The sequence below is a fragment of the Cervus elaphus genome, chromosome X, assembly GCF_910594005.1.
Source record: "Cervus elaphus chromosome X, mCerEla1.1, whole genome shotgun sequence".
Classification (NCBI taxonomy): domain Eukaryota; kingdom Metazoa; phylum Chordata; class Mammalia; order Artiodactyla; family Cervidae; genus Cervus; species Cervus elaphus.
Window position 1 is genome coordinate 121,099,344 of NC_057848.1, and position 16,879 is coordinate 121,116,222.

General features: G+C 42.4%; 1 long non-coding RNA gene and 1 other non-coding gene across 2 annotated transcripts in view; both read left to right on the forward strand.

Moving 5' to 3' along the window:
* The window catches only part of LOC122689208, a 29,388-nt gene extending 16,825 nt beyond the window's left edge, over positions 1-12,563 (forward strand). Inside the window, exons 2-4 of the long non-coding RNA XR_006339746.1 lie at positions 1,927-2,014; positions 9,525-9,621; positions 12,368-12,563. This is a non-coding gene — a long non-coding RNA (uncharacterized LOC122689208). The remainder of the gene's footprint in view (positions 1-1,926; positions 2,015-9,524; positions 9,622-12,367) is intronic.
* Positions 12,564-14,790: 2,227 nt separating this feature from the next.
* On the forward strand, positions 14,791-14,897 carry LOC122690937. Its single transcript, XR_006340190.1, has one exon. It is a non-coding gene; the product is annotated as a U6 spliceosomal RNA (small nuclear RNA).
* The last annotated feature ends 1,982 nt before the right edge of the window (positions 14,898-16,879 follow it).

The window sequence follows — 16,879 nt, forward strand, 5'->3', positions numbered from 1 at the left end:
ATCAAACCTGTGTCTCCTATGTCTCCTGTATTGGCAGGTGCATTTTTTACCACTAGCACTACCTGGGAAGCCCTCTCTTTACACTGGTGCCAAATCAAATCTCTGAGACAGAGTTTGGGGTCAGGAGAAGTAGAAAAGAATAGCTTTATTGCTTTGCAAGGCAAAGGGGGTCACAGTGGGCTAATGTCCTCAAAACTGTGTGTCCCAACTTGGGGAAGATAGTGAGAAGTTTTATAGTAATCATTCAAGAGGGCATGGTCAGTCATTGTATGTTACGTATAATATATTACATATTATGTATTACATGTTATATATTATATATGTGCATAGTTGCTCAGTTGTGTCTGATTCTTTGTGACCCCATAGACTTTAGCCCACCAGGCTCCTCTGTCCATGAGGATTCTCTAGGCAAGAATACTGGAGTGGTTTGCCATGCCCTCCTCCAGGGAATCTTCCCAACACAGGGATGGAACCCAGGTATCCCTCATTGCAGGCAGATTCTTTATTGTCTGAGCCACCAGGTAAGCCCATATTATATATTACATTATATTATATACAAAATAATATATCTTATGTAAATCATATTATATAACATATATTACATATTATATAACATATATTGTATACCATATATCATTTATTATTATTATATATTATGGGCTTCCTGGGAGCGCAGATGGTAAAGAATCTGCCTGCAGTGCAGGAGACCCAGGTTTAATCCCTGGGCCTGGAGAAGGGAATGGCAACCCACTCCAAAGTTCCTGCCTCGAGAATTCCACGGACAGAAGAGCTTGGTGGGGTACAGTCTATGGGGTTGCAAAGTGTCAGACATGACTGAGCAACTAACACATACATACACATTATATATTATATATCATTAGATATAATTGATTATATACAATAGGTACAGTCCTAAATTATGCAAATCAAGCTGATAATGTTGGATATAGTGCTAGAAAGTTAGGTTGAGATTTGAAATATTTATTTATTTTATGTTTCTATATTTTTGAATTTTTCACTATAATTTTCACATTTTAATTTAAAAATTGTAATATATGCATTCATGTATACTATCTATGGTGAAACAGATCACCAGCCCAGGTGGGATGCATGAGACAAGTGCTCCGGCCTGGTGCACTGGGAACACCCAGAGGAATCGGGTGGAGAGGGAGGTGGGAGGGGGGATCGGGATTGGGAATACATGTAAATCCATGGCTGATTCATATCAATGTATGACAAAACCCACTGGAAAAAAAAAATAAAAATAAAAAAATAAATAAAAAATAAATAAAAAATAAAAAAAATAAAAATTGTAATATATGCATTCAGAATTTATCATTACTGGAAAACTGCATATTATATAACAATGCGTACAGAAATTAAAAAGTACAATTCAAAATAATATGTACAAATGAATGCAATTTTATGAAATTATATTTATGTAGGGCTTCCCTGGTGGCTCAGTGGTAAAGAATCTGCCTGCTGACATAGGAGATATGGATTCAATCCCTGATCCTGGAAGATCCCTCAAGCCACCAAGCAGCTAAGCCCTTGTGCCACAGCTATTGAGCCTGTGCTCTAGAGGCCGGGAGTCACAACTACTGAGCCTGTATGCTGCAATTACTGAAAGCTCACATTCCCTAGAGCCTGTGCTTCACAACAAGAGAAGCCACCACAATGAGAAGCCTGGGCATTGCCACTAGAGAGTATCCCCACTCACTGCAACTAGAGAAAAGCCTGTGTAGCAAGGAAAATCCAGCACAGTAAAAAATAAATGAATAAATAATTTTTTAAAATATACTTATATAAATACAAACATGGAAATTTAGAAATACATAAACATGTAAAGTACAGAAATGAGGAACTATTTCTAGGGTGTTGGATTGGTTTGTCATTTATTTCTACAATGTAGTTCCTTCTTTTCAGGAAAACTTGCAAGCCAAGTGGATGACCTAAGGATAAATGAAAACATCACTTCTGGAATGAAAGTAAAAGAAATAGGAAGCAATGGAAGGTATTTAATGGAATGGGAAAGGGCTCCCATTCCAATATAAATGAGAAAACCTCAAGACTAAGCTGAACCCCCTCCACTAAAGTGCATCCATGCACACTTTCTCTCTGTGAGCATTGTATGGTGTGCACTGATGAAATGATGGGGAACATCTTACCAGGCCATTGAGGACTTGCCCCAAATAGCTATTTCCCACTTAGTTGTTGTTTAGTCGTTCAGTTGTGTCTGACTCTTTGTGACCCCGTGGACTGCAGCACGCCAGGCTTCCCTGTCCTTCACCATCTCTGGAGTTTGTTCAAACTTATGTCCATTGAGTCAGTGATGCCATCCAACCATCACGTCCTCTGTCATCCCCTTCTCCTGCCTTCAATCTTTCCCACCATTAGGCTCTTTCCCAATGAGTTGGCCCTTCACATCAGGTGGCCACAAGTACTGGAGCTTCAGCTTCAGCATCATCAGTCCTTCCAGTGAATATTCAGGGTTGATTTCCTTTAGGATTGACTGGTTTGATCTCCTTGCTGTCCAAGGGACTCCCAAGAGTCTTCTCCATCACCACAGTTCAAAAGCATCAATTTTTATGTGCTCAGCCTTTTTTTATTGTGCAGCTCTCACATCTATACATGACCACTGGAAAAACCATAGCTTTGACAATACAGACCTTTGTATGCAAAGTGATGTCTCTGCTTTTTAATACGCTATCTAGGTTGGTCATAGCTTTTCTTCCAAGGAGCAAGCGTCTTTTAATTTCATGGCTGCAGTCACCATCTGCAGTGATTTTGGAGCCCAGAAAAATAAAGTCAGCCACTGTTTCCTTTGTTTCCCCAACTATTTGCCATGAAATGATGGGACCAGATGCCATGATCTTTGTTTTTTGAATGTTGAGCTTTAAGCCAGGTTTTTTACTCTCCTCTTTCACCTTCATCAAGAGGCTCTTTAATTCTTTTTGCTTTCTGCCATAAGGATGGTGTCATCTGCATATCTAAGGTCATTGGTGTTTCTCCAGGGAATCTTGATTCCAGCTTGTGCTTCATTCAGCCCTGCATTCTGCATGATGTACTCTGCATATAAATTAAATAAGCAGGGTGATAATATACAGCCTTGACGTACGCCTTTTCCAAACTTGAACCAGTCAGTTGTTCCACGTCTAGTTCTAACTGCTGCTTCTTGACTTGCATACAGGCTTCTCAGGATGCAGGTAAGGTGGTCTGGTATTGCCATCTCTTTAATAATTTTCCAGTTTGTTGTGATCTACACAGTCAAAGGCTTTAGCATAGTCAATGAAGCAGAAGTAGATGTTTTTCTGGAATTCCCTTGCTTTTTCTATGATCCATCGGATGTTGGCAATTTGATCTCTTGTTCCTCTGCCTTTTCTATATCCAGCTTGTACATCTGGAAGTTCTAGGTTCACATACTGTTCCCACTCAGTACACCTGGCCTAGTGCACTGGTTCTCATTCAATGTGGGCCTGGGGTAGGATCTGAGAATTTATTTCTAACACATCCCCAGTGATGTGGCTGCATCCTCGCTTTGAGACCCTGCGGCCTCATGCCTGGGTTGGCAAACAGAGGAGGACACCCAGAGCCTGGCAAGCTTGTGAGACCTGCAACCTCAGGGCTTGGTGGCTAGGACCCTCCTCCATGCCTTTAGCCTCCAGCATTTCTTGACAATTTGGGAAAATTGCGGGGATCTAATGTAGGGTTAACTCGTATCAATTTACAAAGCCTAGGTCGAGTAGAAATGAAATTCTAGAAGATGTCTCATCAGACTTTGCAGCTTAGACTTCAGATTTATTTCAGATTCATCAAAGGAGAAAGACTGGCAGTACTGCCGAAGTGAGCAGGTTTTCCGCAAACACTGCAGCAAGCAGCTTCCTTCCCAATCACCAAAGGGCTCTGCTGCGTTTTTTTTGGACGTGAAAGGCAGGCGAAGAGGCAGTGTAGATGGGGGTGGGGGTGAGGAATTAAGAGTTTCTTGGCATTTCTGGAGCAACATTGCCACCAAGAGGAAAATGCAACAAAGCCTCAAGCCATGTGAGCAAACAAAAGGAGGCTGTTGTTCAGTTGCTCAGTTGTGTCCGACTCTTTGCAATCCCATGGATTGCGACACACCAGGTTCCCCTGTCCTTCACTATCTCTTGGAGTCTGCTCAAACTCATGTCCATTGTGTCGATGATGCCATCCAATCATCTCATCCTTTGTTGCCCCCTTCCTCTTACCCTCAATATTTCTACAATACCAGAAAGAAAGGAATGCTTTGGTGGAACAGAAAATCCAGAAGTCATGAATGACTGACTCAGAAGCCAAATTGAAGATGATCCCAGTGATTTGTCGATGGGACAATCTGAGCATGAACAAGGTTGCAATGGTTTGAAATACATGAAATATAAACCTGGGTTTTTGTTTTGTTTTGTTTTGTTTTTTCCCCTGCATCATGTGGTCAGTGGGATATGTTTTTCCACCAGGGGAACCTGTTGTCCCTGCAGTGATAGTATTGAGTCTTAATCCCTGGACCACCAGGGAAGTCTTGGGAAACAGCTCTTTATGTTGGAAACTGATAAATATAGGGAAAGAATCAAGTGTCAATTATTGATCCTGCTTTTCTTATACAAGCAAAGAGTTGGGGGGGATCTTTTTATAAATATATTTGGGCTAATAAGTGAAAGAATGAGAGAATCAAAATATTCTACTTTGTCACCCCCTTGTAAATAAATGGATCCAGTCACTGCCCATCAATGACTTGTGACATCATAAAAAGAGACAACCAACAGTATGTGCCTAATTATGAGGGCGCAAAGCATCCACACTGACAAACCTAAACAGTGTGTTGAAAAGCAGAGACATTACTCCACTGACAAAGTTCCATATAGTCAAGGCTATGGTCTTCCCAGTGGTCACATACAGTTGTGAGAGCTGGACCTTAAGGAAGGCCAAATGCCAAAGAATTGATGCCTTCGAACTGTGATGCTGGAGAAGACTCCTGAGAGTTCCTTGGACGGCAAGATCAAATCAGTCTATCTTAAGGGATATCAACCCTGAATATTCATTGAAAGGACTGATGCTGAAGCTGAAGCTCCAATACTTTGGCCACCTGATTTGAACATCTGTGGTCATCTGATACCAACAGCTGACTCATTGGAAAAGTCCCTGATGCTAGGAAAGATTGAGGACAGAAGGAGAAGAGGTCATCAGAAGGTGATATGGCTGGATGGCATCACCGATGCAATGGACTTGAACTTAAGCAAACTTCGGGAGATGGTGAGGGACAGGGAGGCCTGGCATGCTGTAGTCCATGGGGTGGAAAAGAGTTGAACACGACTGGATGACTGAACAACAACAACAATAAAGCATCCATATGAAGCCATCCTGAATATATATAAAAAAATCAGGGTAATGTGAAGGCTGAATGGATATTTGAAACTATTTAGGATTTCTTATTATTTTCTTAGATGAGAAAATGGTATTGAGGTTAGATTTTCTAAAAGAGTCCTTATCTTTCAGATACACATACTGACCTATTGTACATTAAAAAATATGATATCTGAGATTTGCTTCAAAATAATCTGAAGGGTACATAGTGGATGGGATATATAGATGATTGGCCATGAGCTTATGAATTTTGGAGCTAGATGGTGGTACAGAATGTTCATTTTGCTGTTCTCTAGACTTTTGTGTAAGTTTCTAATATGCCCTAATACAAAGTAAAAATAAAATTATGGAAAGGCTGGAATTATGCCTTTTATAAGCACAGTGCCCTTAATTCAGATCTAGCTTTGAATACACTCTTAGCACATATTCTATTTATATAATTTGTATACATACAGCTTGTATGAAATGGGACTTAATAAAGTTTTAGATGGCCTAGTTTCATACAATCCTGAGTCATCTCACAATTTATGAGTCATTTCCCAAATCCATGACACCTACTTCCTGTTAAGGAAGCAGCAGTTCAATCCATGTTTAGCATTTCTTTTTTCTGGTAAACACATGCATGAATTCATGTGGTACTGCATTTTATATGTATTTAATACATGGAATTATTGTATGTACATGAGGTCTAGTAAATACAGTCAGAGGGTCTCAACTTGCCCTGATCCATTTCATAGTGAATTTCATGTCTGAAATCCTTGTTTCTGCCACTTGTGAGAAATGAAGCTTCTCTCAATCAGCAGTGTTAGCTGTTAGTGTTACTTAAAACCCTGCAATGACTCCCCACTAAATAAAGGACACATTCTGTCCTTTAACAGTAGGGATGCCTTCTTCTCTTACATCTACTTCTGGTTTTGTCAGCTGTGGCCAAGCTGGAAGGAAGGTACTCAACACGCAGTGAAGGAGTCATTGTAACCTGGACCACAGCACCGAATGGGGCCCACTTCTTCCCAGGGAACAATGTGATTGACAGCCATTTCAAGGCTTCCAGAGCTGGGTTTGGAGCCTGTGCTGAAAAGATGTAGCACAGAAGGGGTGTGACTGCTGTCCTTAGGAAGGCCTTTTTGAAAACTTGGACACTGGTTAGTGTAAGAGACTGAATTGTGCCCCCACCCCAAATTCCTCTGTTGCAGCCCTTCACCCAAAGTGGTTGTATTTGGAGATAGGGCCTTTAAGGAGGTAATCAAGGTTAAATGAGGCCTTAAGGGTGGGGTCTCACCACCTAATGAGGCCATAAGGGTGGTGTCCTTAGATGAAGAGGAAGTTCAGTTCTGTTCAGTTCAGTTGCTCAGTCGTGTCCGACTCTTTGCGACCCCATGACCCGCAGCATGCCAGGCCTCCCTGTCCATCACCAACTCCCGGAGTCCACCCAAACCCATGTCCATTGTGTTGGAGATGCCATCCAACCATCTCATCCTCTGTCGTCCCCTTCTCCTCCCGCCCTCAATCTTTCCCAGCATCAGGGTCTTTTCCAATGAGTCAGCTCTCCGCACCAGGTGGCCAAAGTATTGGAGTTTCAGCTTCAACATCAGTCCCTCCAATGAACACCCAGGACTGATCTCCTTTAGGATGGACCAGTTGGATCTCCTTGCAGTCCAAGGGACTCTCAAGAGTCTTCTCCAACACCACAGTTCAAAAGCATCAATTCTTCTGCGCTCAGCTTTCTTTATAGCCCAACTCTCACATCCATACATGACTACTGGAATTCCCATTTTGTTGTGATCCACATAGTCAAAGGCTTTAGCATAGTCAATGAAGCAGAAGTAGATGTTTTTTCTGGAATTCCCTTGCTTTTTCTATGATCCACCAGATGTTGACAGTTTGATCTCTGGTTCCTCTGTCTTTTCTAAATCCAGCTTGTACATCTGTCACTTTACTGCTTGTATTGCTGCCAGCTCCTCAGACGCAGAATGCTTACTTTAGTCATCACTGTATTCTCAGTGCCTAGAAAAGAGTAGGGTCCCAGTGTCTGCTGAGTCATTGGTGGGGGTTGCTTAAAACAACAGAAATTTTGGGAATTCCCTGGCTGTCCAGTGGTTAGATACCCATGCTTTCACTGCCAAGGGCCCAGGTTCAGTTCCTGGTCGGAAACTAAGACCTACAAGCCATGCAGTGCTGCCAAAAAAAGAAAAAACAGAAAAAATCCAGAAGTTATTTTATAGTTCTGGAAGTTAGAAGTCTGAAATCAAGGTGTTGGTGGCAGGGCCATGTTCCCTCTGAAGGCCCCAGGGGAGGGACCTTTCTTGCCTCTTCCAGCTTCTGGTGGGTTGCCAGCAATCCTTGGTGGCCCATAGCTTGCAGACTTATCGCTCTAATTTCTGTATCCATTGTCACATGGCATTCTCCCCATGTGTGTATTTCTGTGCCTCTTCTCATCAGGATGCCAGTGACTGTATTCAGGGCTTGCCCTAATCTAGGATGACCTCATCTTAACTCACATCTTAATTACACCTGCAGAGACTGATTTCCAAATAAGGTCACATTCACAGGTTAAGACTTGAATAAACCTTGGGGGGCAGGGGAACACAATTCAACCCATAACACCTTGTTTCAGCTATATCAGGATGCCTCATTGGTCAATGCTAATGATTACTGACAATAATTTCTAATTTTCCCTGAGTACTTGCCATATTGTGGGCACTGGGCTAAGTACCTAATGTGCATTATTGCATATGATTCTCTCCCTCCACCATAGACACTATTATTATATCCATTTAATTGATAAGGAAACTGAGGCCTGGTGAGGTGAAGCAACTTGTCAAGTTTCTCATTCAGTTAGTGGTAGATTATAATTTCCAAAATTATGGAAATTATACAGGTGGTAGACTATAATTTTAAAAATTATGAAAATCATACAGATTTCTCCAGACCACCTTACCTCTCTCCTGAGAAACCTGTGTGCAGGTCAAGAAGCAACAGTTAGAACTGGACATGGACTGGTTCAAAATTGAGAAAGGAATACATCAAGGTTGTATATTATCACTCTGCTTATTTAACTTATGTGTAGAGTACATCATGCAAAATACTGGGCTGGATGAAGCACGAGCTGGAATCAAGATTGCCTGGAGAAATATCAATAACCTAAGATATGCAGATGACACTACCCTTATGGCAGATAGTGAAGAGGAACTAAAGAGCCTCTTGATGAAAGTGAAAGACGAGAGTGAAAATCCTGGCTTAAAACTCAACATTCAAAAAACTAAGATCATGGCATCCAGCCCCATCCCCTCATGGCAAATAGATGGGGAAACAATGGAAACAGTGACAGACTTGAATTTATTGGGCTCCAAAATCACTGCAGATGGTGACTGCAGCCATGAAATTAAAAGACACTTGCTCCTTGGAAGAAAAGCTATGACCAACATAGACAGTGTATTAAAAAGCAGAGACATCACTTTACATACAAAGGTCCTTATTGTTAAACTATGGTTTTTCCAATACTCATGTATGCATGTGAGAATTGGACCATAAAGAAGGCCGAGCATCAAACAATTGATGCTTTTGAACTGTGGTGTTGGAGAAGACTTTTGAGAGTCCTTGGACTGCAAGGAGATCAAACCAGTCAATCCAATCCTGAAGGAAATCAACCCTGAACATTCATAGGAAGGGCTGATGCTGAAGCTGAAGCTCCAGTACTTTGGCCACCTGATGTGAAAGGCCAACTCATTAGAAAAGAGCCTGATGCTGGGAAAGATAGAAGGCAGGAGGAGAAGGGGGATGGCAGAGGACGGGATGGTTGGATGGCATCACTGACTCAATGGACATGAGTTTGAGTCAACTCTGAGAGAAAATGAAGGATAAGGGAACCTGGCATGCTGCAGTCCATGGAGTTGCAAAGAGTCAGACAAGACTGAGCAACTGAACAGCAACAACATAATTTCCAAAACTGGTCGCAGCAACATTTCTGGCCCCACGTGCCTTTCTAGAACCTTGTCACTCCCCATCAAGAAGCAGAACCTTTTTCTTCTCCTTCTGAACCTGGGCAGAACTTTGTGACTGACTCAATGAATAGGGTATAGGGGAAGTGACACTATGTAACTTCCAAAACTGGTCATGAAAGGTACAACTTCCACCCTCCTCTCTCTCAGAGTCCTTGGCCTTGGAACCCAGCCATCATGCTGTGAGGAAGCCAAAAGCAACCACATGGAGAGGTCTGGGCTACAACCAGCATCAACGTCCATCCATGTGAGTATAGGAGCCTTCAGATGACCCAGGCCCTTGTCTTCAAGTCTCCAGCTGGGGCTGCAGACAAAGAGGAGCAGAGACAAGCCATCATCACTGATGTAACCCTATGGGGCTGTCCCAGAGCTCTGTGGCCAGTCCTAGGGTGGGGGAGTGGGGGACAGGGCCTGGCGAGTAGATTGCTCCTGCTGGCTAGTGTGGCATTTCTTTCATAGGATCTTATGAGTCCAGGACAGTAGAATGGTGGCAACAGGCTGATTTGGGGTGACTTTCAGTTGTGTTGTTTATAGGCCAAGTTCAAGGCTCCAGGCCTGACCATTCAGTGCCAGCCCTTGTGCTTGAGCTGCATGTGTATCAGCTCTCACCATGCCTTTTTCATGCCTCCAGTCTAGGGCACCTAAAGGTACAGAGGTGGTGGCAGGTGCCTTTACCTTGTATAGTGTCCAGGGCAATCATTGCCTCCACAGGCTCTGCACCAGGTATCAGGCAGTTCTCTGGGCCATGTCCACTCTCTCTAGGAACTTTCAAGACAATTGCCCAACTCCAGTCAGGTCTCTTGGCTCATCAATATGGTGACATCATGCTCCCCCAGGTGGGTCTCAAGCCCTGCCAGATGAAGAAAATGGCAACCCACTCTAGTATTCTTACTGGAAAATTCCATGGGCAGAGAAGACTGGAGGTTTACAGTCCATGGGGTGGCAAGATGAAGAATGGACATTCTTTAAAAAAAAAAAACTTCCCTGATGATCCAGTGGTTAAGGGTCCACCTGCCAGTGCAGCTCACACAGGTTTGATCCCTGGTCCAGGAACTAAGATCCCACATGCCATGGGGCTGCTAAGCCCGAGTGCCACAACTACTGAGCCCATGCACTCTAGAGTCTGTGCTCTGGAAGAAGAGAAGCCACTGCAATGAGAACCCTGCACACAACTAGAAAGTTAACTCCACTTGCTACAACTAGAGAAAGCCCTCTCCCAGCAATAAAGACCCAGTGTGGCCATAAATAAAATTATTTTTAAATGAAATTTATGTATTTATTATTATTATAGATTATTATTTATTTATTTTTGGCCATGCCATGTGGCATGGGGGAATCTTAGTTCCCCAACCGGAGATTGAAGCCGTCCATGCCCTGTGCATTGAGAGTGTGGAGTCCTAACCACTGGACTGCCAGGGGAGTCCAAGAATGGACATTCTTTCTACAGTTGAGACTTCTCACTCTGCCATGGGCACCATGCTTTCCTCCCCCATAGTGAGGATGTGTTGAAGGTAGGGGTGCAGTCAAGTTTGCAGTAGATCTCATTCTAGGAATGCAGTGATCATTGTTTAAAGAGTTAAAGAAAAGACATGGCTAGAAGTTTTCTTGTTCTACATTTATGATATAAAATTCCAAACAGAAAATTTAACATGACCAGAAAATGAAGTATTTTTGTTCACATTTCCCCATATACTCTGTGTAAGGTTTGCTGTTGTGGGTCTTATCAGCAAAACACAGAAGTATGAGGAATCATTGGAGGCCAGGATTTATGGGCAGCCCAATGGATGATGTGATGTCCCAAGTAAGATGTAACCAGCATTAAATAAATGCTATTAGGAAACTGCAGAGGCAAGAGCTCTACATTTTCCAGTACAAACAGATTCTAAAGAGCCATGGTATTGTGAGTAATAATGGTGTTGCTACCTTCTTGTGGTAGGAGATGAAATTAGCCAGGAATGGCACTGTGAGAAAATATAAAATATATATTGTTTCTGCCCCGGAGTCCTGACACAGAGCTCCTGAACACCTTGTAAATTGCTACATGACAAGAGCACTAGCAGCCATATATCAACATGAATCAGCCATAGTTATACATGTTGATGTATGGCAGAAACCAATGCAACATTGTAAAGCAATTATCCTCCAATTAAAAATAAAAAACAGAAACAGAGCACTAGCAACATCTTTTATTCTACTGAGTGACTCTAGGTGGATCTGGATGGCTCCTGGATGGGGGCTGGTCACCAGAAAGACCACACCATAGTTAGAAGCTTGAAATTTTCAGCTCCACCTTCCATCCTTCAGAGAGGGGAAAGGGCTGGAAATGAAGTTAATAATTGATCATGCCTACGTGAGGAAGCCTCCGTAAAATTTCAATAGCATCAAGTTCTGGGAGCTTCCCAGTGGGTGAACCATCCACATACAAGGAGGGTGCTATACCCCAGTGCCACAGGGACAAAAGTTCCTGCACTAAGGAGTCTCCCAGACCTCACGCTAGGTATCTCTTCATCTGACTGTTCATCTGTTTCCTTTATCATGTCCTTTAATAAACTGGTAAACATAAGTATTCCCCAGAGTTCTGTGAGTTGCTCTAGCAAATTAATCTAACTTGAAGAGGAGGTCGTGGGAACCTCTGATTTGCAACCAAATCAGACAGAATTTGTGGGTAACCTGGGGACCTACTACTTGCAACTGGCATCTGAAGTGGGGTGAGGGGCAGTCTCGTGGGGCTGAGCCCTTAACCTCTGGTATCTGATGCATTCTCCAGGTAGATAGTGTTGGAATTGAGTTAAATTATAGGACACCCAGCTGGTGTCATAGAGAATTGCTTGATGTGGGGGAAAAAAACCCACACATCTTGTGTCAGAAGTGTTGTGAATATTCTGTGTGAGTAGTATAGGAGACACATTGGAAAGAGAAACACAGAAGGAGGTGGAAAACTTGGTTTTTCCCTACATGGAAGGTGAAGGATGTTTTTTTTTTTTCCTTTTTAGGCACATTTGACAAAAAAGAAGATGAAGAACATAAGGAGATGGCTCCTGGACCTGAAGAGGAAGATGGAGACTGGAAATACAAAGATTATTCAGGTGTATTGACTATACAATAAACAGATACCTAAATATCTCTTCTTGAGAACTTACTGTAGAGCACAGGGAACTCTATTCAGTGCCTCGTTGTGACCTAAATGGGAAAGAAATTTAAAAAAGAGGGGCTATGTGTATATGTATGGCTGATTCACTTTGCTGTATAGTAGAAATTGACACAGTAGTGTAAAGCAACTATATTCCAATAAAAATACCTCTTCTCTACACTTTTTTCTAAATCCTCATCAATAAATCATAATACCACATATGGACCCATGATTTTCAATACACTTTTAATTCAAACCATTCATATAGATGGAGACATTGCAAAAATATTTGTCTGCGGCCCCAAATACCTTAGAGGCAATGTGGTAGGCAGCCTCTGAGATGGTCCCCAATGATCCCTGCCTCCTGGGGCTCATGCACTTATATCATCTCTTCCCCTTGAGTGTGGCCTAGATTTACAGAGTCACTTCTAACAAGTAGAACTAGGCGAAATGATGAGGTAGCATCTCTGAGGTTAGTTTATAAAAAGACTGCAGCTTCTGTTAGGTACACTCTCTCCTGCTGGTTTCCACTGTCCCTGCTGCCACCCATTGCCTTTTCCCTCCCTCAACTGGAGCCCAGCCAATTATATAAAGAAGTACAGGCTATCCCATGAAGGCAATGTGTAGGAGAGAGGCCTTGGAGGGGCTAGCTGCAAGAGGTACAAACTAACACACCAGATACACTGTGTGGTCTCTTGCCCAACCTCCATTCATTCATTCACAGAGGCCCCCAAATTGTCAGATCATAAAGGCAAATACCCAATCATTGCTGCCACCGATGGGCAATAACTTGGTTACAATAAGCCCAAAACAAACATTTAACAGCCAGCAGGGCAGGCAGTTTGGCCTGGCCTTGACTGTCTATTTTTCTTTTCATCCCTGCAAGGAGCAGGGTGATATGCGGTAAAACTTTCTTTTTCCTGCACTATTGTTATTGACTGCCGCTGGAATAGCCTTTCTATAATGCCACACTTATCTCTGTGTTTTCCTTCTCAAGAACCCACAGTGGCTCCCTCCTTCCTGTAATCACATGGATTCAGCTGATCATTTCCTCCTCTTCTGTGCCAGCCAGCCATCTGTCCAAATATGCATTGAGGCCGCAGCGCTCACCAGGCATCACAATCATCAAAAGCAAGGCCAGGGGTGGCCTCTGCTCTGAGTCTGCATCGCTGCATGGGTTTTAGGGGTCACTGGGAAGGCTGTTTTCCTGAGGGCAGAGGTTGTATCTGTTTTGTTTCTTGTTAAATCCTGCTGCAGTGCCTTGCACGGTGTAAAGGCTCAGGTAGTACATGTCAAAAGAATGAATGGGAGAAGGAAATGGCAACCCACTCCATTATTCTTGCCTGGAGAATCCCATGGGCAGAGGAGCCTGGAAGGCTACAGTCCAAGGGGGTCTTAAAGAATCAGACACGTCTGAGCCACTTTCACTTCCACTTGACGGAATGATTTTCAAGTCAAAACTCACTGTCATAATAAAGTTCTCTTTAAACACACACAAAAAAAGAATGAATGAACTGACTCCCTAACCCTCAGCTGGGTCCAGAGGAAACTGACCCACAGAGTGGAGAGGTGACTGGCTCAGGACCATGGATTAAAAACCTGGGGCCCCACTCACTCACCCAGCGGCTACCTGTTTCTTTCCCAGCCCTCTCCCTGTACCTCCTAGACCCCCTTTCAAGGAAGCCCTGGCTGCAGTTGTCAGCTCTGCAGGGTGGGCCTCAGGTGATGAAAGCCACCTCCCGAGGTCAATCCGTGCCAGCCCACATCTGACGACCCACCAAGGCCGAGATATAAACCCCCATGGTTTCCTCCTGACAGGGGTCACTCTGATTGGCAGCCCTGGCTCCAGAGCTCCTCTTTGGGACCACCCAGACTCTGTGGGGCCCTCATCATAGATCAACTGGCCCTTCCCCCAATCCCACTTCCTCCTGCTTCCCTGCACAGGAACCAACTCCTTAATAAACATGTTATACCCCCAAACTCCAACTCAAATTCTGCTTTCAGAGAACCTCCCTTCTGACACGGACTATTCTCCAAGGGCCCAGTAAAATGTCCCAGTGATCCCAGGGGCCTTAACACTGCCTCCAGTTCTACACCAGTTTGGGGGAAGCAGGTGAATACAATAGCTACCTCGTTTATCAACTAAATGGAGATGTCTAACTAGTTGAAAAAGTCAATGTATTTAAAGTTCACCTGAGAATACTGGAGGCACATGATGCAAAACAAAAGGTGCAGGAAATGACGGTGTGTATTTCACTGGTGCTGAGTTGTATTAAACTCAGTCCAGTGCTCGCTTTGGCAGCACATATACTAAAATTGGAACGATACAGAGAAGATTAGCATGGCCCCTGCGCAAGGATGACACACAAATTCGTGAAGCGTTCCATATTTTTATGAAACTATTCTGACTTCATTAAAAGAGACCTTTGTCTTAAATAAATAAATAAACTCAGTCCAACACAAGCAGGCAGGTGGGATGGAGCGTGAAAACACAGGGATGGCTTTTATTCAGAACACATCTCCATGTGGTTCTGACGGAATTGAAAAAAACCTAAAAGCCCAAGGGAACAGCAGATGGACTGCACTTTTCTGATCTGGGAAATCAGTCTTCCAAGAGCTCCTGAAACATGTAACATGCTGTGTAGCTCAAGAATCGTGTCAAACAGGTTATTTTAGCTTAAGACACACTCAACAATGAGAAGTAGAAAGCAATGATACTTGATGCTTGAATAATCTCTCTGATGCAAGAATGAATAAGACAAGATCAATCCTGTCAGGAAACTAGAGCATCACCCGGGACAGGTGGAGGAAACAGCCTCAGAGAATTCAGCCCAAACCTCATTTAGGGTGGTAGGAGGACCCTGATGTCTTCATTTTTAGAACTGAGTGCTAATTTCTAATCACTATTGCATCATGGTCTGAGAGTATGGTCATTGAAAGTTATTTTTTAAAATAACTTGAGGGCTTCTTGTGGTTCAGTAATAGAGTAGTGCACATCTTTTTTATTCAGACGAGGTTTTGAGGTAGAATTTGACCACGAGTGACTTCTCATTTTGAATAAAACCTGAAAATGGACCTGGAGTGGGGGATGTTCATAGATACAGAGAGCAGATTGGTGGTTGCCAGAGGTGGGGTGGGGGCAGTGTGAAATGGGTGAAGGGAGTCAAAAGGTACAAACTTCCAGTTATAAAACAAGTAAGGGGATATAATGTATCACATGGTAACTATAATACTGTAATATAATAATACTGTTAATAATACTGTGTTGCATATTTGAAAGTACTCTTAAAAGTTCTCATCACAAAAGAAAAATTGTAACTATATATGGTGATGGATGTTTACTAGACTTATGTGATCACTTCACAATATATACAAGTATCAAATCTTAATGTTTTATTATATTTACATCTGAAACTAATATAATATAGTATGTCAAGTATACCTCAATTAAAATTTTAAAAAACATAGGACTTCCCTGGTGGTCCAGTGGTTGAGAATCTGCCTTGCAGTACCCAGGACTTGGGTTCAACTCCTGTTTGGAAAACTAAGATCCCATATGCCATGGGGCAACTAAGCCACAATGAAAGATCCCACATGACATAACAAAAATTCCCCTGTGCCACAACTAAGACTGACACAACCAAATGAATAATAAATACGTATTCTTTTTTTAAAAAATGGGCCTAGAGTAGTCAAGAACTAATACGAATGTTAGACATTATACCTGTGGCCACTCATATTCACTGCAAGAGAGAACACCCAAGGCCATGAGAGTACCCTTCTTTGAGTCCAGAGGTGAGGAAAACAGATAGACCACTTCCTTTATTTTGCTGCATTTTCCACTAAACCTAACTGCAGGCCTATTTCATTTTTAAATGTCTAGCGTGAAGACTGTTCAACTTAATCCAGCCATATGGAAAAGTTGGCAAGGATTCAACTGGCTATCTTCTAGTTCTTTAGCTGATAGTCTGGTCTGTTATATGGACTATAAAAACTCGTGACTACTATATTTTCAATCTTGATCATGCTCTGGATCAATAAAAAGGGTCCTTTTTGACTGCTTAATGCTGTCAATTTAACTTGAATTTATATTGCAACTACTATTTTCTCTGTCTTTACTTTTCTCATACATTTTTGCTTAGTTAAAAAAATCTTTCTGAATTATTTTGATATAGACATTATTTGATTTTTGAATTTTTACTCAATCTGTGTGCCCAATCTGCATGATGCCCTTGTCACTTAATGTATGGAATTTAATTCATTAATATTTATCCTCAGAATTTTAATTCTGTGTTGTTTTATGTTTTCAGTATTTTTTATGCCTCCTTGGTATTTCCTTCTTGGTCTACCTTTTGTTACAGAATCATTTCTGTTT